Here is a 22,710-nt window from a genome sequence, read left to right as displayed (position 1 = left end):
TGAGCAATACTGCTTCGCCATAACTGCATTTTTAATTTTTTTTACAATGGAAAAATTATACAAAAATAAAATAAAATAAAATGGCAGCAGAAGATGAGCAGGAGCATTGGTTTTTTTCCTTTTGATATTCAATTATAAAAATAATCTAGAAGCATGATATTTATTCAGAAGTTAGATTTCAATAGTTTTTTTAAACTATTTTCTCAATTAGTCATAAACAATGTTAAAATAACCGTTCATAGTCTCATTCTCTTAACAATGATTGTATATTATTAAACATTTCTAAATTTCATTGACAAAAAACGGAGGAGTTTAAAAGTTTAAGTGATGCTTCCATGTATTTACAAACATGACATGGACTCAACTAAGGAATTATAACTTATTATATAAAATTTATTTGTAATAAATAAATAAATTTAAATTGATTTCTGATCATCTTCCGATGAAAATAAATAATTAAAATATAAAAATATTTGTAAAATACAGTTCAATATCAATCCAGAATATTATAATTTTATTATAATAAAAAAAAATAGTTTTCTTTAAACACTTTTTAACTTTTTAACATTATTTATATTATTAAAAAGACACAAATTCATATATTACTTGTGCTCACATTTTTCTGTTCAAACTCCATGGCCCGTGATAAACTATCACACTGAGAACGCAAACACTAATAACTCATTCTCGCACCAGCGACTCTCCACCGCATACGCACGGCCCATTTGCTTGTGAAACAAATTCGCTCTCGGAGTAGAGAGACTCGATAACGTGTAATTTCCATTTGCATTCTTTCATTCGCCGACGTTATTTATGACCAAACTTGCGTAACAAGATTCGCCCAGAAGAAAAGGAACTCTCGCTCGACGTGTAATTTAACTTTTCACCGGGCCGAAAGAAAAGCGCGCATCAAAAAATGAAATGATTAATGGAGGTCTGCTGAAAATTTCCCCATAGGAAAAAATACAATAATGCATCGCACGCAGAAAGAGAAGAAGAAGAAGGAGCTGAAGCTCGTCCGCAAATCCATCCCCTTGAGCAACCGGATCGGTGGGTGATATGCGTTTGGCGTGGCGTCAAGGGGGCGCCATTTCTGCCAAATAACACCACTTGAGCACCGTGTTCGCCCAACACGCCCCCTCCCTCGTCTCTCGGGCCGGGCTGATCGAGCGGTAAATTTGGTGTGGAGCTTCTCTCGCTCTGCTTGCGGCCGCTCCAATGCGGCGTCTCGTCATTAATGTTTAATCAAAAAGCATCCGTCCGCCCGTCCGTGAGGTCCGCTCGACCCCCGAGCAACCCAATCCGTCCGTCGCTTTTGATTAAGATTTCCCGGCCGGTCTAACCGACGATTAAAGTGGCCAAACTTCTGACAACTAATTCACTTTCAGCGGTGCTCGATTTGATTGCGGCAAATTGGCCCCTCTAATTTTATAATGAAACACCAGGACTGTTCCTTGGCCAATTTGGCGCCAGAATGGGCTGAAAGCGTCAATTTAACTTAATATGTGTCATACTTTTATGTTAAGGGAATTAATTGTAAGATTCCAGGTAATTTTTTTTCCTTTAGGCAATTACAATTACTACCCCAATACCTTTCGTGTAGTTAGAAATAATATGTATATTAAAATAATAATGCAAGAGAATATATATATATTTTTTAAATTTTTGATCTAATATTTAATAAAAAGAGGCGAAAAATAGTTTAAAAATTTAGTAATAAAATTTTACAAAGTAACAAAAAAATAATTTAAAATCAATTACTATTTTTATCGATATTAACGAATCTTTAATTAAATGAAAAAGGGGTTTTAATTTCAAAAATATCTTTTTAAACTTTAAATTCAAAACGTATGCTTTCATCTAAACAATAGAAATTGAAGTAAATGAAAATGTATCAAAGTTGTACCCAGATAGGTTTTTGCAATTTCTTTGTGTTTTTTTTTAACCATCTATAACATTTTAAGTACTTGAGTATACAAAAAGCTGAAAATCAACGTCAAAAGCCTCCTTTGCATTTTGATACATGAAAAAATGAAAGAAAAAACTGACGGCAGACATATGAAAGCCCAGGTCAAAAAATTACGCGCAATAAAGCGAGGGATTTCTCGCAGCGCGCAAACAAAAGTAAACAAAGAGGGAAAAAACTGCAACACAGCACCGGCGTAATTTCTCAGTCGGGGCAAAAAAATTTCCGCCTCATTTCTCACGGCGCTTTATTTTATTTCTCGCTTGCTCGGCCGGTCGGCCAACGACCACCGGCAACTCCGTTTTTCATCTTTAAATGTGGCGCGTCGCGAGCGATTTAATCACTGCCCCGGCACGTTCCGAACGTCCAGCACAGACGAGAGAACAATCGCACAAAAAGAGTCGGAGCAAAGAAAGAACGCCGTTCATTTGTTTCCATTAGACGACGCTTTGGTCGTGATAAATCGCGGCCATAAAGACGCGTTTTATTGTTTCTGAGACATTAGGCCTCATATCGATAACCCATCTCGCTTGTCCTCTCGAGAGACAAAGGCTGCGACTATTTTTCATCCGATCATCGCCCACCAAGGTGTGAAGAAACTGGGCTGCTGAGCTGTTTGGAACACGAATCGTCACTCCGAGTGATTCAGATTCGCGCAGACGGAGGAGAGACTATGTGAGGTGATTTCTGTCACAGCGGTCGTCCCTGCAGCACTTAACCTCGAGAAACAAGCATGTAATGAACTATGAACATGCACAGCTTCAAATGAAGCAGTAGCAAATTCTAGTTACAAACAAATTGCTTGCAATGCATTGTTTGACTTAATATTTTATTTAAAACTAAAAATTGAGCTTACAAAACATTTGTATTAATTAATTCGCTTATTATTTTTTTTTTTAACTGAACATGATTTTTTTTATATAATTTTATATTATTAGTTACAAATTAATAGAAAAAATACATAACTTCAAGCCATTGCTTTTGCTTGCATTTAAAAACTGCATCGAATAATACAATATTAATATAACCACTTCTATTAAGTATAGAAAAATTTAAATTCAAGTTTCAACTCAGTATACATTTAAATATTCACATGACGAATAGACTCGTAAGTCGTCAAATTAATCCACGCTTGTAAAAGTAGAGCCATTGCCAGACTTAATTCACCAAGCATGAGCTTTTCAATTTTATTGCTCAGAATGGGCAACGAGGATCGGATTCTTTTCAAATAGCCTCGTTCCGTGGCATTCAATACCACCATTGTTTCACAAAACTCGCCTTTTTTGTCAAATCGGAGATGAAACAATTAAGAGAGTTTTATTACAACGAGTCCATTAAAAATACGCAGAGCAGGAAAAGCGATTTCGCTCTTTTGTATTATTAATGACTTTTCGATCCGCGCGCCATAAATTTGCTTTTATTACCGACGCGAAATAAATTAATGCTACTGCCTTTTCACGCGAATTGTTATTGTCACGCTCGGCCCGGATTCCATTTTTGGTCCGCCACTTTCTCTCTCTCGCATTGCCGAGTGCAAATGGCGAAATCCAATTTTCGCTCGCACAGCTTCCAAAAACATCTGTCCTCGATTAAAACCCATTAACCGGTTGAATTCCATTCCGCTCACCCTCGCTCCACATTTGATAAAAAAAGAGAAATCTTTTTCGGTCGGGTTGGTTAATTAATTAAATGCAAATTTGGCCCCAAAGTGACGAGCCTTGAGAGTCTGTGACACTCTTCAGGGCTGATATTCCTGCGGGGCGACACGTTTAAAACTTCTCGGCTGCTCCCGGAGAATTATGCGCGAATCGAGGCGGAATAATTTTATCACCGCCCTGCGACGCACCGCTCCCTGCTGATGCCCTGGCTTACTTTATCTAAGTAAGTGCACACATACAAACGCGCAGACTTGTTTGTCTGCTTCACTCGCTCTTGACTTTTCTGCGCTGTTTGCTTAACAAGCCGCACTTTCTACAAACCCGAAAATGGAATGGGCTCGGCCGCCGAATTCGCCGAAGCGGTGAAGAGAGTAAATGAAACGCCATCCGCGAAAGTAAATTAAGTTGCAGAGAGAATTGGTTTTTCCCGGAAAATTGGGGATTTGAATGTTTATGGCCTCTCTTATTGTCGTTTTCTAGATTCTTCGCTTCAAACTTTTTTATATTAAAAATTGCTCTTGATCAGATACTCACCAAAATATATTGATGAGAAACCTGATAAGAGAAAAAATAATTTAAATATTATTTTCTTGGAAGTTGATGAGGAAATTCAATACAATTTTAGAAAATATATGACGAGTTCAAAAGAGCATGAATAAGGTTTCAATTTATGAAGGTTAATATCACACAATTTTTACTTAATTAATTTGTTGTGCAAGGAACATGAGCTGAATGAAGTTAATAAAAAAGATCTTCCATTAAGAACAAAAATAATGAAATCAACCAATATACTTTGTTTCATAAAAAAACTGCTAGAAATTAAAAGCTTTGAATTATTTTCATGGTAAAGGAACAAAATAAAATTTTAATTTATCTTTAAAGTTTTGCCGTTAATTCAAATAAGCGGACTGAAATATTTCAGGGCGAACTAACCGTTAAAATTTTCACCTCTCTCAACTCTGGGACTGCACCCAAGAAAGTTTGAATTTCGCTTACGATGCAAATATCTTCGCAAACAACTTTCCCTTATTTCCTCTCTTTGCTAAAACTTTTCTGTGGAAACCGCGGCCTCTGGCTCGCGTCCAGAATCGCGCCCGAAGATAGATTTTGTTTTTTGCGTGGAGATTGGTTTCGCGACGTCTGGTAATTGATGGGGCAGGCGCGCCTCTCACAATGGATTCAGACAAACATATCTCTCTCTCGTTCTTTCGTGTAGCAATTGTTTCCTTCTGGGGCCCGACGCACCTTTGTGTGTGTGTCATTTGCAGTTCGTCGTGGCCCAGTTTGGCAGCGCCGGTTTTTCCGCGTCGATAAAAACGATCAAAAGAGACAGACCGGCAGCGTCTTGCTTGCTTTTGACGCTGCCACAATGCCCTCCTGCGTGGAAAACGTCCTGCACGGAATATAATGTAACCCATTGAAATGTACGGTATAGTTGTGTACGGGGATACCTTGCTATGAAATTGCGCCTCCCCATTGTTGCGCGCACGCTTTGTTTGCGCACTTGGGCACAATGCGAGAGAGCGAGCTCGGAATTCGCACAGAGCTCGTCTCCCTCCACCGAGGGCTTTATGCATTTTGCAGTGGATTTCGCCGGCTCAAACACGAGATGGGTGTGCTGATTAAATTATTTATCTGCACTGCTCCGCGCAAAAGGGTTCACTGACCCATAAATTAATCTTCTCCGACCGTCAATTTTGTAATTGGAGTGAGGAAAGATGGCTCAAGGGAGCAATTAAATGACACTTTCATCGTTTTAAAAGATTATTGCGTTTTTTCTGATAAATCAGCAATAAATTATTATTATTTTTGCTCTTTATATGTGCAATGAATTCAATTATTAAAAAACAATAGAGAAAAATTGCAGATTTAAATGTTTAATCAAAGCAAATTTTTTGAGGAATTTATTTAGTATAATTAAAACAATTTGATCCAGCTTTGAGATAAAAATTCCTGGAGAAATTCAGCTTATTTTTTTAATCCAAAGAGAGCAATTCTTTAGTTTTGCCACTCATTTGTATTAAAGTCTCAAAAGTTAAGCCCGCATTTTACTGGTGCAAATAACTTGCTATCCTTTTAAAAATGTAATACAATCCCCACCGCTGTGAAAGCTGCAGAGTGTGGTTAATAAAAGCGAGCCGAAAAGAGGAAGATCTCATTTGCTCCCTTTGAAAAAGTCTGGAAATTTAACGAGCCTGGCAAAATAATACAATTCTCATTACGCCAAGAGTCGCACTGCAATACACAGCGGCGGCAGCTCTTCTCAAATAAAGAAGAAAATTAAATACACCAGCACATCTTCTTTGGTGCTGCTTTTTGTGAGCCGAGGCGCTGGTAATCCCTTTTGACTTGCACTGCGGCTGAATTTGCAGCAACTCAACGACATCCGAGCAAGCGGGGCAAAAAGCAACAAGCGTCTCTTCTCTTTAAATAATGAATTTGCCAGATTTTCCTTCTCTCAACAAAGTTCCTCCTTTTCGCGAGCACCTGCAGGCGAAACGCGCTTTTGTTTTGACGAGAGAGATGAAAAGAATGAAAGGAACCGAGGCGAGATGTCATTAGGCGCCGGCGAAAGCACCCCTGAAACTTTAAATAACTTTCTTTCCGCGTGTTCGATGCAAATTAGGCCCTCTTTCTGTCTTCCGAGACCATTACGATCAGTGATGAATTTTCTTTCGAATCGGTCTAATGCCTCTCCAGTGACGTCTTTCGCTTGCTCGGTGATCACAGCAGCCAGTCGCTGAGGATTAGGCACCACTTGGAGCTGCAAAATTGCCGTCGCTGTGTTTTAAGTCACCGCGTGCACACTCAAGATTCGTCTCTCTTCTTCCATCCAGCGCAGAGAGAAACAAAGAGCTTCTGCATCGTTTGACGGCTGAAATTAGAGAGAGTCTGTGTCTGTACTTGTTGAGTCTGATGGCATAAAATAGGACGCAGATGTATCGTTGTAGCCAAGAGCTTAAAACAAATGGAGACTGAACAATATTCCAGACGAGACAGTTTTACGAGGACAATTTTACAAAAACTTTGATTGCAAATTCAATAAATAAATAAATATTATTAAAAGTTTTAAAATGTTCAATTTTTAAATGAATTAAATTATTAGTTTTTAATGTGAAAAGGAAAGGAATCTGAGGATTCAAATTTTTACAATCTATGATTGATTTAATTTAAAAAAAATGTAAATTCCTCACTCATAATGAATTCTTTATTTTAGATTTGAATATTAATTCTAGTTATTTCATAATATTTTTATTTCTTAATGTATTAAAAAAAATATCATTCTATTTAACGCTATTTAAAAAGAAAGAACCAAATTTGTAGATAAAATCCTCAAGAATTTGCATTTCAACCCCCTATTTTAAATCCCAAACAACACTTGCTAAACCACAGAAGCCGCAGGGACCTCATGAATTCTTAAACGACCGCCTTTTTACGCGGTCGTATAATCCTTTTAAAGTTTAATTCCACTTTGTTTGCCACGGCCAAAGGTTCATGCGCTGGAAGTCAGCCCTGCCCTCGCATTTGGCCACTTGCGTCTTGAGAGTGGATGGGCTGTAGATTTAGGATCACCAGAGGAGAGCGTGCGTTTTACACGTAATCCTTTACTGAAGGTATTACCAGTCGCTCGCAATAGATTTGCACGCTGCCCGAGGCCGGCGCTTTTTAAAAACCGGCGGTCATCTCCGCCGACTGGGCTCGTCCACTTTACAAGTGGCCCCTGGAGCTGGGAACAAAAAATAAAGAGAGACTGCTCGTCTCGTAATTCAAAACAGGGGTCGGTTTTTGTTCGCCACGGACACAAACTCGTATAATTGAAAAGGAGGCAACAAGAACTCTGGGAGTGATCCGAGCGAGAAAAAAACCCTTCTCCAAATTGCTTCTTTTATCAATCGCAATGAAGACTGGTGCGTTTCCGACTCGCTTGCAAAAAGCTGACTATGGATGGTGCTGCAAAAACAAGCACTCTATGCTTGGCACTCTATGAGGCTCGTCGTGTGATTTACGGCGCCGAAATAATTTTGCGAGCAAATTTGATGGCAGCTTAAAAAACCTGCCACTTTTTGCGGCGCCTCTTTTGTCGGTTACTCCGCAGTTATTCAAGCTGACGTATACGTGAAACTTTCCCTTTTCGCCCTCGCTCTTGAAAGGAAAAAGGAAATAACGGTGTTGTTTTGTTGGTTTGGCGCCAGCAGAAGCATGCATTTAGATGCACATTTTTTATTCAGATTGCATTGCAGCTCGTAAAATTTTGTTGTTGTTTCTCCTGCACTCAAATGGGGCGTCTTTTTTTCATGAATAACAATCACCTTGAGAATTCGGTGGAAAATGGCCTTTTGAAAGCACTTCTCCTGAAAGGATCCCTCAATAGTATTGAACAAAGTGAATGCCAATTTGAGGATTTTTAATGATGCCAAACTTTTAGGAATAAGCTTCTGTGAATTATCAAATGCTCCAAGCTTATTCAAATATTTAAATTTAGGAATCAATATTATCCTTTGACAGACCACAATTCAAGGAATGTAAAATTATGTTTACAATTTGGCGATGTCAATAAATATTGAAAAAAATCTTTTTTTTTCTACAGCTAGAGTCTATTGAATTTATGTTTGATTCAAGTCTTTCAATTGGAGAACGTCAAAGAAAATGATTTTCTCTCCTATCAGCACACTTTTATCAACGAAATTGCATATGACACGTTCTCAATGTGCAGTAATTGCTTTTTACTGCTATACAGAACCACATTATAAAATAAGCACAAAATGCACCCGAGGTCAGCAGATTGAAAAAAAATACGGATTTTATCATATCACATAACGCTTCGTCTTTTCATTCGCGCGAAACCAATTTGGCGTCGTTGGTAATGTTATTTTATTTGCAGCAGCTGCTCCCACCGAATCGATAATGGCTTCCTTCCGCTACGTTTCTTTGACGCCTCGAACGGAAAATTTGATTTTATCCGCAGTGCTTGAAAATCTGCCGCGCATCTCGTTATATTGAATCATCGGAATGTATCCGCGGGAACAAACAGCCGATTTAATTAATCATATCGGGGTTAATTAGGCTGAGTTTGATTACAATGGCTTTGATGTTTACGGGCTGTGTACCAATCGAAACAAGTTTTGCGTAAATAATTGGGACGAGAGAGAGAGTCAAGAGCAGGGAGAAGCTTGTTAGTTTTGTGTTCCAATCAATTGAGCTGGATGAATGCGCAAACCTTTGCTAGTTTCCAGTTTGTTGACATGGACTAATTAAAAGAGGAAAAGAGTGGCTGTTGTTGCAGGCCATTGTGTCCTCAGAATCGTATTGACGATTTGAGTTTTTTAATTCCGTTGTTCCTGACAATACTTTTTAACGGAGAAAGACGGCTTTTATTTCGACCAAGGAAAGAAAGAAGAAGAAAAAAGGAAACTTGCGAGCCGTAATTTAATTAAAGCATCTCGGCTGAATTTACAACCCAACTTTTGCGAGTTGGCGAAACTCGTTGTCGGACGGCCAGCGGCGAGGCGGCGGTTTCTCTTTCTCTCCTTGGCAATGCACTGCGCTGCAAATATTAAAAGTTGCCCTGAAATTGGAAACGAGCTGCTTTTGCATTCCTGCGGCCCACGTCCTGCTAAACGTGGAATTTTTGCAATGAAAAGTTAAAAAAGAAAAAGAGCGGGGGCAAAGTTCGGCGCGTGCCTGAAATGGAAATACACTTAATGGAATGCAACCGAATTGGAGCATTTTTTTCCCCTCTTGCATATGTTTTAATAAATAGGGCCGTCGGGAGAGTTTAATAAATTATCTCCCATGGAGGCGAACGACCCGGATATTTTCCGTTTTATTTATCCTCGAGGGACTCGCTCTGGTGGGAGTTTTGCTTCTTTTTTCGTATGCAAAGAGCCGGCGCATATTGAGAGACGACCTGGGTGCTCTGCGAGTTGTGGAGAGGGCTCGAGAGAGGCAAAAGCGTTTTTCGCCCTCGATACGTCGAATATTTCACGCCGGTGGAGAGGAAAAATAGTCTGGCGGGTCAAACGAATTTCTCGCACGGAAAGTTCTGATCCACCGATGGATATATACGTTTTGGCATCTGCTACAGAAAACTTTCCTTGTTTTTAATATTCCGCGGCGGCGACACAGAAAGAAGCAGAAATAAAACACATCGGCGCGTGAATTATTTACAAAGTTCTGTTTCCTTTGCGTCACTCGTAAATAATTCGCTCCGTTTTATATTAAAAAGATAGCGGAAGATAAAAGACGTGGCGCGAAATTAAGTGTGTTTAGCGTGGCGGGCGATCTTTATTAAAATTTCCACTTTCTCCGCGGTGCCAAAAGGCGAGACAAAAAGGACCGGAGAGAGCAGAACACGACGATAATTTCCCGGTTGCCGCAACGAACAATACACGTAGAGCGGCCGCAATAATTTTTGCGGCACAAAAGGCGAGGTGTGGCGAGAGTGAAATAATTAATTCGCCACCAGCGTGTGTACGTACGCAGCTATCGCATCTTTTGCTTCCTTCCTTGGTCCACTCATGCAGCGCAGCCAGATAATTTCGACCGGCAAAACCCTCGAGGGCCACAATGGGAGTGGCGTGGATTTGGTATGAAAATGAGGTTTGCGGAACAGGTGGCGACACGGAGAGAGTGAACTGCGCCACCCATCCCCGGCGGCCTACAATTCTAAATCATTCTTCCCACCAAATTCGTTTTCTGTCTGAGAAGAGATGTACTTTTTCCTGCAGTTCGATATGTGATATTCAGCAGTTCATTTCTGAAGTTGAGGAAAAATAAAAGAAAAAACAAAGGGAAAGAAATTTATACAAATTCCACAAGGTCTATGTTTGTTTTTATCATATGAAGAGAAGTTTTTGAAATTACATTTATGTTTATAAATGCAATTTTCTTCTAAAGCATGCACAGTATTGCAAATTGCAGCGCGAATAAGGAATTATTTATATAAATATGTCATAAATTTGTTGAAAATTTAATATCGTTATTTTGCTTCTTCTGCACAATTTTGTATTGTTTGCAGCAAAGGCTGCGCATCCCAAAATTATGTTGGTACACGGCTGCCATCAGAGCCATGGGGCCTTATGGCTCGGGCGGAAGACATCTTTTTTTTTGGCCAACATAATAGAGCTGATGCGTGGCCTTTGGTTTGCCGCACAGAAATAAGAGATCTTTTTCCCTTGAAATTTTTACCTTTGCCATCTCTCAGCAAACGTTTTTCTTTCTGTCGTCGCCGCATACTCTGAGTAATTTATTCGCGATCGAAGTGGAAACACGAGTCGGCGCCACCTGCAATTTTCCACGCAGCGTGTGTCGGCAAATGAAGCTCATTTGCGAGACGAAAGCCAGAACATTTATCTAAAAGCCGCCTCCAATTAGAACACCTGCTCTCGCTATTTCGAGCGCTCTTTTCAATCAGCAAAAGGCACACATATACTCACAGCTCCTATAGGGTTGAATAAAATCTGAAATCTCGCACACAGACGACCTAGAATGGCTTTCCGGCGAGTAATCTCTGCCTCTGAATCTCTTTTTCGCCGCCCCAATAGCGAAACCGCGACTTTTTGTTCCGCTGGCAGATAAAACGTATTTCGTAGAAGGACGCTTTTATTAAAAACAGCAGCGACCGATTTTTCCATGACTACTTTTTTAATTAAACACTGCCCCTTGAGCGAGCGGCCGAGAAACTTTGGCTCGGCTCTAATTTATATCGGGCTGGTTAGAGTAGTGCAGTGGACCGTGACTGCCGAGATAGATGCGAGTGCGGTCTCTCTTTTCCTCTTCTTTTCGCTCTTTCTTATTTAAAATTTATGTCCGCTAGTGTGCTGCAGGCCATTAACGTGTACATCGCGGGCTAAATTATTGCCACGTGAGTGCCGGAGATTCAGAATTTAATTCGCTAAGTTCTTTCTACTCGTGTAATCCGCTTGCTGCAGTCCTCGCCGACTTGAGGAGAAGAATAAGAAAGTCTCACTCTCGCTCTCATTTATTAAAATTGCAGGCAGAAACCCTTGAAGAATATTATATCCGCGACTCTGAATTAGCATTCCCTCGAGATAAAACAATGAGAGAGAGAGAGACAACGGCCTGGCTTATACACAAGGAAAAAAATTAATCCGCCTAAAAAAAAGTTGCTGCGGCTCTGAATAATAATAACAACAACGCCTCCCCAGAGTTAATTTCACGAATGTGCTTGAAAACCCACGAATTCCAGCGGCAGTTAACAACAACAACGACGAATTACACATTAAAAGTTGCTGTGGGAGCAAAACAAATTGTAGTTCCTGCTTCATTCGTAGAAATTAAAAAAAATTAAAAATGAAATTTCTAAAAATACAATCACTACATAAATTTATAATTTTCAAGATTTTAAATGAGAAAAAAACATTAAATTGAGACATGATTGAAGTATTTGTTATGAAAAATACTTGTACCGGATATATTTATTTCCTTGCATACAATTTAAATTTAGGCAAAAAGGGAAAATCAGCCTTCTTGGAAATGCTTGGTCAGGCAGCTTTTAAAACAAAAAGAGCTCGTAATTCATGTGAAGGCACAAAGAGAAAATCCCCTTCCGAGGAAAAAGAACCGCGCCTGCCTCCCGACGGAAAGAGTAGAGAAATGCGTGGGAGCACAGTCGCTCGCCGGATCATAAAAAAGCCCCTGCGAGAGTAAGAGGTGCACACTCACTCGCGGGTGACATGTTGTCTTGATGAAAAATCGCGAATAAACCCGCCCGCTCGCCCGTGTCTCTGGAGAAAACGAGTCGCGAGCGCAGCGAAATAAAAATTTGCCCATCCCATATCGATTTTGCTCTTTCTCTCTGCTGAAGCTCCGCTTTAACAATAATCACACACACTGTGTTGACTGTGCATCTGTCCGGTCGTGTCAAAACGGTTAAAGATGGGTTGTGCCGACGATGCATGAAATGAAATGTACCCGCCGCAACGGTGATGCGCGAACTAATGCTCTGAGGAGGAAAAGAGTGACTTTTGCCGACATAGGAGAAATGGGAAAAATGTTCGGGAGAAATGCTTGAAAGAAACGTGCATTAGGAGCAGAGTGAATTTTGTCTGACATTCCATGTCAAATAGAAAAGTATGAGGAAAAATTGATAACAAAAATATTAAAATTTTGGTAAATTAAAAATGAAGTTGCAATTTAAGAATGTAATTTTAATGAATTGAATCCAATTAACAATGCAGAAATATATACACCAATAATCAATGAATTTAATAATTTTAAATTAGAAATTAAAGGAGTTTTGTACAAAACCAGAGATATAAATTGATTATTTTCTTTAAAAAAAACTGAAATTAATGATTCCGTATTGAATGTAAAATTGAAAGGGTTGGTAAAATATAATAAAATATCTATTTATCTTTAAATATATTTGATTGGAATTTTATTACACATTCGCACTAAATATAAATTTCCATTTTATTTTTATTCCATCAAGGCATTTTACATTAAAAGCACCGTTTTTCTGTAAAACAAACATTTCCTTCATCATATTGCAAGCAGAACTCGGTGCTGATGGTGGAAAATTAACATGCAATCAAACGAACGCAAAACCATTCGTTTTGAACATGCAAATTAATCAAAAGCACGCCCCGCAGCTGGTCGGCAATTTCCAGCATTTTTCCATTTTCCAACAATTAAAACGAACTTCTCTGCAACTGACGCTGTCGGGAGAGAATAGTGCAAAGTTGCACAAATTCCGTGCACTCGAATCGTCCATTAGCAGTCGGTCGACCGACGTTTGTGCATCTGATGGATGAATGGAGCCATTACGGGGCGTGATTAAAATCTTTGCATAATTAATCGCCGCGGAAAGGCGAAAGCAAATTTGCTCGCGGCTGCGGCGAAATCATTTCGCCAGCTCGGTGCTTTTTCCTCGCGAGTGAGGCGCGAATCAATATATGCGAAGGCGTCTTCTTATCACCTCCGAGGCAGAGAGAGAACTGTTTGTGGCGTGTAATAATGCCGGCGCCGCACTCCTTTCGCTTCGTAATGGATGTCGCTCCTTCTCTCAGCCACCGGCTCTCATTTTTGAGAATTCGCACCCCTGCGCACGTTCGCCAAGCGAGATTGATTGAAAATAAACAGTTTTTTGATTGAGCGGATTTGTATTTGTCAAAGTGAGGAAGATCCCTTTTTTGCCTGTGTAAAAAGAAAAATCGCAGTCTTCGAGGCAGACGAGGAAAAATCACGCTTTGGAAAAACCAGCTTTTTTTGCCTTCCTTCAATTGGCACATCATAAGGGTGGATCAAAAATTTGAATACTGACAGTAAATTATTTCCACGAATCACATAATAACGGAGGAGATTTATGTATCTGAAAAAAGTGCGAAAATTTTAAATTATTTTTAAATTTGGTGTAATATATATGAAGTTAAATAGGACTTTCTAAGTGAATAAAATTTGATTTGATTTAATATATATTTATTAGTTCGAAAACTAGTACATGTACATTTAAAATTAATATGTCAAAAATTTGTCCATTGCACTCTTGATGACTATTTAGTCCTGCACAAATTGTCACTTTTCAATCACTTGAACACAATAGTACAATATCTTGATTTTTCAAATAATTTTTACACGCCTTTTTGAACGATTTAGTACCTTCAATACATTTAATATCTGATGGAATCTTATTAAATAATTTGATAATTTGATAAAACAATTTAACTTTTTAATATATCTTGTCGTTTTTAAGGATAAAAATATAAACCATTGAACGAGTTTCACATATAGAAATACGTTTGGCGTAATTTTAATATTTAACCATAAGTAATTAAATTTTTATTACTCTGTGAATATTAATTAATTGTACATAAAAGAAACATTAAATCAAATTGCTGAATTTTGAAATACGCAAATAATGGCCACTCGTGAACGCAAACAGAAGAGATTAACATGCCTTTTTTTACATCAAACATCGCTTCCATTAGCAAATGCTTATTTTGTACTTTTAATTTCATAAAATATTGCGACAGAATTGAAATAAAAAAATTGGGAACCTTTTAAAAAGATTTAAGTTGAGTGAAAAAAATTAAGAGAGCTTCTCTTTTAAATTTCTGCTTTGATTTCTAATACCTTTTTCCTTATGTTATGAATTCATCGTTCAAAAGTACGCCTTGCTTTATTGCTGCATAAGTGCAGAGAAGAAATTCATGTTTTAATCATCTTCACGCTGCTTGGAACTTTCATCAAAAGCGTCTTTATTTGAAACGCTTGGCTTCAGCTCAAAGATGAAATCCGACGCAACAGTTGGCAAATAACTTGAGTGTGTTCAAAAGCGAAATGCAATACTTGCATTCAAAGATGCACTTAAAATGATTCATGGAAAATATTAAAATCCACCATTTATCTAACGATTAAATTTTGCAATTAGCAAAAATAAACCGTCAATCACAACTTCAAACACACTCGGATTGATTGAATCCAGGCGTGGCCGGATTGTGACGCATCAAAGGCAAAATTAATCCGGACGTTCAAATTTCCACCGAGATGAATAATTAATTTGACGCCATTAATGTGGTAATCGTGTATCTCATGCGAACTTTGAACCGTTTTTAATATTGATATGCCAGAAAATTCCACAGCGTACTATTTAATTTCACGCTGAGTTTGTCAGCCGGCGGTGCTTTTATATATTGTGTTACATTCAGGCTGCACCGAGTGCTTTGTGTTTGGCTGAGAGTCGGTCCGTTTATGGACACCGGCCTGTTACATTGTTGTTTTTGTTATTATTATTTTGGCCATTATCGCCGGCAAGCAGAGAAGGAAACTGCCCGAACGGGAATGTACTGATAAAGCGTGCTCCACTTTTAATGAGAGCTTTGGAAGGATTAAGGACCAAAGGTTGCTGCAGATTTTTATTTGATGTTTTTTTTTAGCTTATTTATGATCGAAATTCATGTTTATTAGAAAATTATTCTTAATACTTGAAAAGATTATTTTATGATTTTGATTTGATTCACAGCAAAACATAAAGGATAAACTTTGTTATTATTGTTGTTTATTTTTTCATATATTATTACAAATAAAATTGTTGGAAACAATTTATTTAAAAAATAATTTTTGGACAAAACGGCACCACTACTAGCAAGAATTTTGCTAAAACTTCCAAGATCAAAAAGAATAAGCCTCGGTTTACTAAGTTTTGTTCTCATCAGGTATCAAAAATTTTACCACAGGTAGTGGGAAAATTTTAGGAAAAGTGAGCAAGAAAAATGAAAAGGTTTGAAATCTTCATGATGTGCATTTGCAACCATAGGAAATGAAAATACAGATAACAATTCTATGCCAGAGAAATCTTCCCTGCTTTAAAATTTCATTATTTTGTTTATTTTTCTACAAAATAATTTGAATTAGTTAATATTAAAAATATTCAAAAATAAAATTAATTAAATGCGTTAGGTGCATTAATACAATAATCTTTCTTTATACTTGCTAGTTTTTATTTATTTAATTATTTTTGTATATTTAATATTTAAAAATTTAAATAAATAAAAATTAGTGAGGGCAATGAAAGAATATTTACATGTGCACCTTATGAACAAAAATTTGTTGTTTAAAATGTTTGTATTAATACTATTTTGAATCTTTGGTAATTAAAATATGATTTGGTTAAAAAAACAAGAAAATTGATATTAATAGTTTGAAGCAGGTGTACAACATTTATGTTGCACAGATTTTTTTTTATCTGTATTTTCATTTCCCATGGTTGCAGATGCACACCATGAAAAGAATCCAAACGTTTTCATTTTTCTTGCTCACGTTTCCTCATTTTTTGTTCAATCTTTTACCAGGACTTCCGTCTCCACCGGCTCTGCCAACCGCACAAAAGCCCTAATTAAATTAAAACTCCAGGGGCGGAGATTCGGCCCTTTCCGCCCAGAGAGCAAAAAAATGGTGTGGTTGGCGTGGAAAAAAATCAAGGCATACTCCATGCATTGCAGGCGATCTAATTAGCCGTTCGTCTATCAAATCGAGAGTTAAGCCGCTTTCGCAGCTGAATTACGAAGCTTTTAGTCTCGTGCAGAGTGCACTGGTCGGCACGATATGTCGCGAGTTGCAAATCGAATTAATCCGGCAAAAGAGAACGCAAAAATCGCACGAAACACGGCACAGGCATGCGCGGCGAGATGGCCGGGACTGAATCGGCGGCACCGCCAACGACGGAGGCAGGCATTTCCATTCCGTGGCTTGGCCGTGCGTGCTGCAGCTTCCGAGTTCTCCCAATCTTGGCAAGAAATCCGGTGAAGTGCTCAGTGCCCAGTGAGAGGATCTGATTATTCCTGCGAGTGTCAGTGACCATCATCAAAAGGATAAATTAATTAATTAGCAGCTGCAAAGTAAGACCAACTAATTTTGCAAATTCCTCCAGCCACGTCTGCTCAAAATTCATCAACAAATATTTAAAACAGTTTGGCTTTTAAACTCTTACATTGACTGAATTTTTAAGGTTTGAAGTTTATATTTTAATTAAAAAGTTCGGCGTTTTTTCCTTCTGGCTTTATTGAACTTCCTATTCGTTTTCTCGTCGCGAAAACGAATTTCCATGATTCCCCAGAGAAATACTTCGCTCTCTGGCAGGCGATTTATTTCTCTTCGCAGCGACACGTCTCATAATTAATCCCGCGTCGCGATCCTCCCCCGAGATTGGCTAAATAAAATTCTGCCATTTCTCTCTCTTTGGTCGTTCTTTAATTAGACTGCTCGATAAATCACCAGATTAGGGCAAAGTGTACGTTCTTGCAAATAATTTACTGTAGCATCTGAATCGATATGCTGGCCGAATTAATATTCCGCCGGCCGCTCCGAGAGAAGCTCTTAAAGAGCGGCGAATTGAAATTTTACTCACTCCGTCCCCTCATGCATGGGCAGTCAGGTGCGGCCGATTTTACGACCGAGTTTCCTTTATGGTGTTGCGTTTCAAAGTACTGCCGTCGGACGAACAACATCATTAGTCGACGCAACTGCCCGGATATTGGCCACCAGCGTTAAAAGCAGCGTGCAATCCAACTCGCCGCCGCTTTATCGCGTAAATTTGCATCTGTCTGTTGGAACAAACGCGGCTGTTCTGCCCGCACTTTCCTCTTTGTTTCGTCCAACCAACGCTGATATTGAGTGCAATGCCTGCGGGAACGTGTCAATCTCGACCATTAGTTTGCTTCAAAATAATAGACAGCATGACAGGTACACTGAAGCAATTAGTGCAATTGTTCATGGAAGTTTTAAAAGAAAGTGGAGGAAAATTATTTTAGAAGAGAGGATTTAGAATTTCATAAAAGGTATAATTAATAATAAATTAATTTGAGTAACAGAAATTCCAAGATTTTATTAGGGAAAATTATTATTACTAATCATTTAAAGAAAAAGCTGAAAATATTAAAACTGCTTACAGCAAAGCATATTTCAATAATTAAATAACATTCTCTTGTGTCATTACTATAGTAATTAATTTTATATTGCCTTTTTACCATCCAATCTTATTAAACAATATTCATTTTTTATTCAAACATCAGGTATTTTAAATTGGACTCAAGGCAGCAAAAACCGTTAAATAATCAATTTTCGTTGCAAGAGGGTTGATTAAAATTTAGAAGATGACAGCTAATTATGAAAGGATTCTCCTTGTAACGCGTAACAAAATTAAACCCCGTAAACTGACGTAAGCTGATTACCTCTCGAAAAGTTGAGCCGAGTAATTCTGTGTGCTTTAAAAAGACAAAACTTTTGTTCTTCCAACAACATCGGCTTTAAAATATGAGCAAGCTCCATTTATTCCAGCAAGTGTGCACCAGGAATTGACAAAACGCGAAATGCACTCTCGACCCATTGCGTATATATCAATAAAAAGAAATAAAAAATGAAAGGAGAAAAGAAATGGTCCCTCTCACTGCGGAACGCTTCGTGAATCGGAAATAAATTTGGAATATATGGGGACGCGTATTTTTTCTCCGGAGGCGGAAATTCTGCAGAAAAAAGCAGAGAATCTGACGTTTTCTCGCGCCATATCGATAAATACGGTTAGCGGAGTTTTTCTTTGGCAGACCAAACATGACCCATTTAGTGGTGGCGCGATTTTTTATTGACCGCCGCGGGCCAATGATTCCTTCCACCGCTGGCTTTTTATTTCCGGCGAGATGGATGAGAGCGAAATTCCGCGGCGCCAATGGAGCGTGCCGGAATTTTACGGCGCTATATCAATTTTCCGACGTCCCACTTTCGCAACGTGGTTAACATGCAAATGGGCTAACTGGAAACTTGAGCACCCGAGGAAAGTGCCTTTTTTTTCATTGTTTCCAATTTAGTCTGACGGATTTTAATCCAGTGCAAGTTTCAACGCGGCGCCATGATCTTGGAATTATCTCTTTATGTAATCAGAATTGATGGCCGAGATAATTTTTTACATTTTTTGAAAGATTTTATCTGAATAAAATTAATTAAATAATTTAAATTTTGATTCAGGAGATTTTTTCGGCAAGATTCTATTTATTTAATTTTATGCTTCAAAAATCTGTATTAAAGTGCCTAATCTTAATATAATTTCGTCAAAATAATTATTTACCAGCGGCTCCCTTGGGATGGATGAATAATTCCACATCTGAATAATTCAGCAAAGTTTACGACTCTTCCTCGAGACCTCTGGCTTAGGGGTGCATTAAGTTCGTAACTCTCATTAATGGCTCCAGGCCAGCTGGAAGATGTCAATAGAAGAAGACAGTAATAAAATCATCCGTGCACGTAGCAGAGTAATGAGACCAATTATACTCCAGACTCGGAAGACGACTCACATTTTCCTATTTCGATTTTTACGCACTGACGGCAGCAACGCTTATCGGACGCAATTACGCCAAACTGTTATTGCCGGAGACGTTGCTTTCGATGTGAAAAGTTGGAACGCCTGGAGGTATCGCGAGTTAGGCAGCCGGTTGAGCTTTTGTGTCGAGCGGGTCGCATATCCAGTTCTGTGCAGCGACAGACCCGGCGGAGACGGTGTAGCTTTGAAAAAGGTGGGCTGTTTTGTGCCTGTCCGACTTTGTAGCTCGAGCCACTCTGGGAAATGACAGCGAATTTTATAAATATCTACCTCTCTTATTATTTTTTTTTTTTCACTCGCACACGTCACAGTTAAAGACCGGGGCTTTTTACATTATGAACAACTTTCTCGGCTCGAGACAATTCTCTCTTTGGCCAACTTTGAACGGCACCGTTCACGTGGCCGACGAGTGCATGCTTCAAAGAGCACTCAAAGCGAGCCCTTTAAAATTATTACATTTCCTAGTCCGTCCCAAGCCAACTGCAAAGTAAAACGTTTTGGCGAAAATTGGCCTAGTTGCGCTATTCCGAGGAGGGGATGTGTGAGAGCTCTCGCTGCGGATTTCGTCAAGCTGAAGCAAATTGGGCGGAAAAAGTGGCCCTGCCGGAGTGGAGGGGAGAAAGTTTGGCTGTAAATCAGCATGGAATGAGTGAAAACTTCCTAAAGTAGGGCAAAATATATGTATAAATTTATTATTTTAAAAATAAAAATAAATCAGGACAAAAAGCTGAAAAAATTACCTCATTTTTCAAATGATAATTGAAAAAATTTGCATATTATTTTAATCTTTCCTGCCGTAGTTTTCCTCGTTAAAAGTGGTAAAAAACCTCTCCGACGCCTCACTATCTTTCAAACATATTTTCCAGAGTGCTGCACCAATAAATTATCTCTGAAATGCGTAGTTATCAACTTTATCTTAACGAGATCGCACTCGGCTCCCGCGCGCCATAAATCAACTCAAGTGTGCTGCAACTGCACCGATCTTTCGCAAACAGGTCAGCCGAATCGGCGAACGAGCAATTAAAGTGCAACAATTCTCGTGCAGATGGCCTCTCCTTCTCTCCGTCACCAGACTTATGTACTCATCTAGAGGAAAGTGCCTCTGTGTGCACGGGTGCAGAGTAATCACATTTCGAGAGAAGCTCTCTCAAGAGAGATCGGATTCGCGGCTGCACGTCGCCGTTATTTAATTTGCCAACTCTTAAATTCTTCCGGCTAATTTAATTTAGGTCGTGTGTGATCAACGCCCTGCTGTAATTGCGCAGCCCGAGCTTGTTTTGATCTCGGGCGTTCCCTTTCAACTTGCACAAAGCTGAAATTAGGGACAGAGGCAAACCTCTCCTTTCTCAGCAGGAGCGCTGGATAGAAATAATAATTCTCTCTCCGGCTCTAAATTCCCACTTAAAAAAACATCCCCTCCTGAAATCCGCTTTAAATAAACATCACGCAATTCTTGGTAAAATGCCATAATTATGTTAATTAGCATCTACAAAAGGAACATTTTCCTTCCTTTTTCATGCCCTAAAAACCCTTTGTGTTGCGTAAGTTTTTATTTTTTTACTTCTGAGAAAAGCATTTTGTCACAAAAGTTTGAAAGCAAAAATCGATAAACTTCTTCTGTTCTTTTTAAATTGAGATGAATGTGTCGCTTTTTAAGTGACAAATTGTCTTGTCCAAAAGGAAGATAATCTCCTCCTGTAGCTCAAGAAGTTGGCTGCGCAAAATTAAGTCAGCGTGAAATATAAAACGCCTTGTGGGGTTGTTTATGCCTGGAAAAACAAACTCGTTTAAGATTTCAAAAGTGGAAATAGTACTTCCATGCCTTCCTAAATACTTTATCGTTTTAGAAATGTTTGTGATCATCGTTCGTTGGGAGAGGAACGTGTTGGCAGTGTTTAGAACGTGTCGATATCAGTTATGAAGAAGTCAGTGTCGAGGAGGAAAATTGATTTTGCAAAGGGCGCGTGTTTTGCAAAGGAGAACAGCGAGGGCAACTCGTTTTCGCAACTCACGAGAGAGTAAAAAAGTTGCAGAAAGTTCAAAAAGAAAATAATGAACTGCTGTTGTTGTTGAATAACTTAAAAATATTGATATGGAGGGAAATATTGGGAAATAACAAGATTTTTTCAAATCAGCAAGCAACAAGCAAATTTCCAAGAGAAGAACATAATAATTCACAATAATTTATTTAAAATAAAATTTTTTATTCCGGAGGAATACGCATTTCAGCAGGACTGATTCAAAGAATGTTGAATAAATTTCAAATCAGTGGTTGCAGCTCTCGTATTTGGATTAAAAGAGACACCAGTTTGCACTCTTTCAATGGCACAGTCTATTTTATTTCAAAAAGATAAAACGGAAAGTTCATCAAAATTCGCCGAGGCGCGGATTTATGTGGGGAGCGTTTTTTTTTTTTATCATTCTGCGTACTGCGTGTTGTGTCCCTTTCGCACTCGCTCGCTGCTTAATATGCAAAAACTGGATTTCCATATTTCGCTCTTAAACTCTAATTTGGATGCAAATTAACGTGATTACATGGCGGTGGCGGGCAATTATGGCGGGCGTGCGAAAGTAAGGCCAAAAAATGCCACCGTGATGAGCTGGCTGCGTTCGGAAGGCCCTAGTGGATGAAGTGCTGTGCTTGCTTCTTTCCCTCTCCGCAGTGGCAGCGAAAGGGCTATTATTTTTCGCCTCCCTCCAGGGCTATCAGCTTCAGCATTTCTACTCGCGCGCGCGCCAGCGGAAGTGATTTGCAGCCGAATCGGCTTCGCTGCTCGGAAATCAGTCGAACAAACAAAACATTGAAATACGCGGCTGGCCTATTTTCAGAAACTAATGAACATCCTCAAGCAGCCTCATCAATTTTCATTCGTCTGCGCAGGAAATTTTGGTCCAAATCAGAATGAAAATGCGTTGCCAAAAGCGGTTTTTCCTTCAAACACTAAAAAAACCCGACAGCAAGGTCAATATCAAAATGAAAAAAATTGGTATATAAAAATTAATAAAATAGGAAATTTTTCTAGATTTCAAACAAAATCAAAGGTTGATTTTAAAGTTTAAATAAAAACGAATGCATGTTTAAAAAAAATTGGATATAATTTTGAAGAGGCCTCCCGTGTGGACTTGCAAAGAAATAAATTTCTCTTGGGTGCTCATCACTCAAAAATGGCCGATCAGTAACCATGAGGTGCGTATTACATCATAAAAGTTATGACACCCGTCTGTTGCTGTTTCGTGCCTTCTTCTTTCCTCGCTAG

At 38.8% G+C, this 22,710-nt stretch overlaps 1 protein-coding gene across 9 annotated transcripts in view; it reads left to right on the top strand.

The window, feature by feature from the left end:
• Nucleotides 1–22,710, top strand: part of LOC132202729 (neural-cadherin) — a 199,474-nt gene that overhangs the window by 71,219 nt on the left and 105,545 nt on the right. The window lies entirely within an intron of this gene.

Source organism: Neocloeon triangulifer, unplaced genomic scaffold (genome assembly GCF_031216515.1).
Source record: "Neocloeon triangulifer isolate White Clay Creek 2 clone unplaced genomic scaffold, ASM3121651v1 ptg000015l, whole genome shotgun sequence".
In the NCBI taxonomy this organism is placed as follows: domain Eukaryota; kingdom Metazoa; phylum Arthropoda; class Insecta; order Ephemeroptera; family Baetidae; genus Neocloeon; species Neocloeon triangulifer.
The sequence above is the reverse complement of the archived record's forward strand: the minus strand, read 5'-3'. Positions and strand labels throughout refer to the sequence as shown.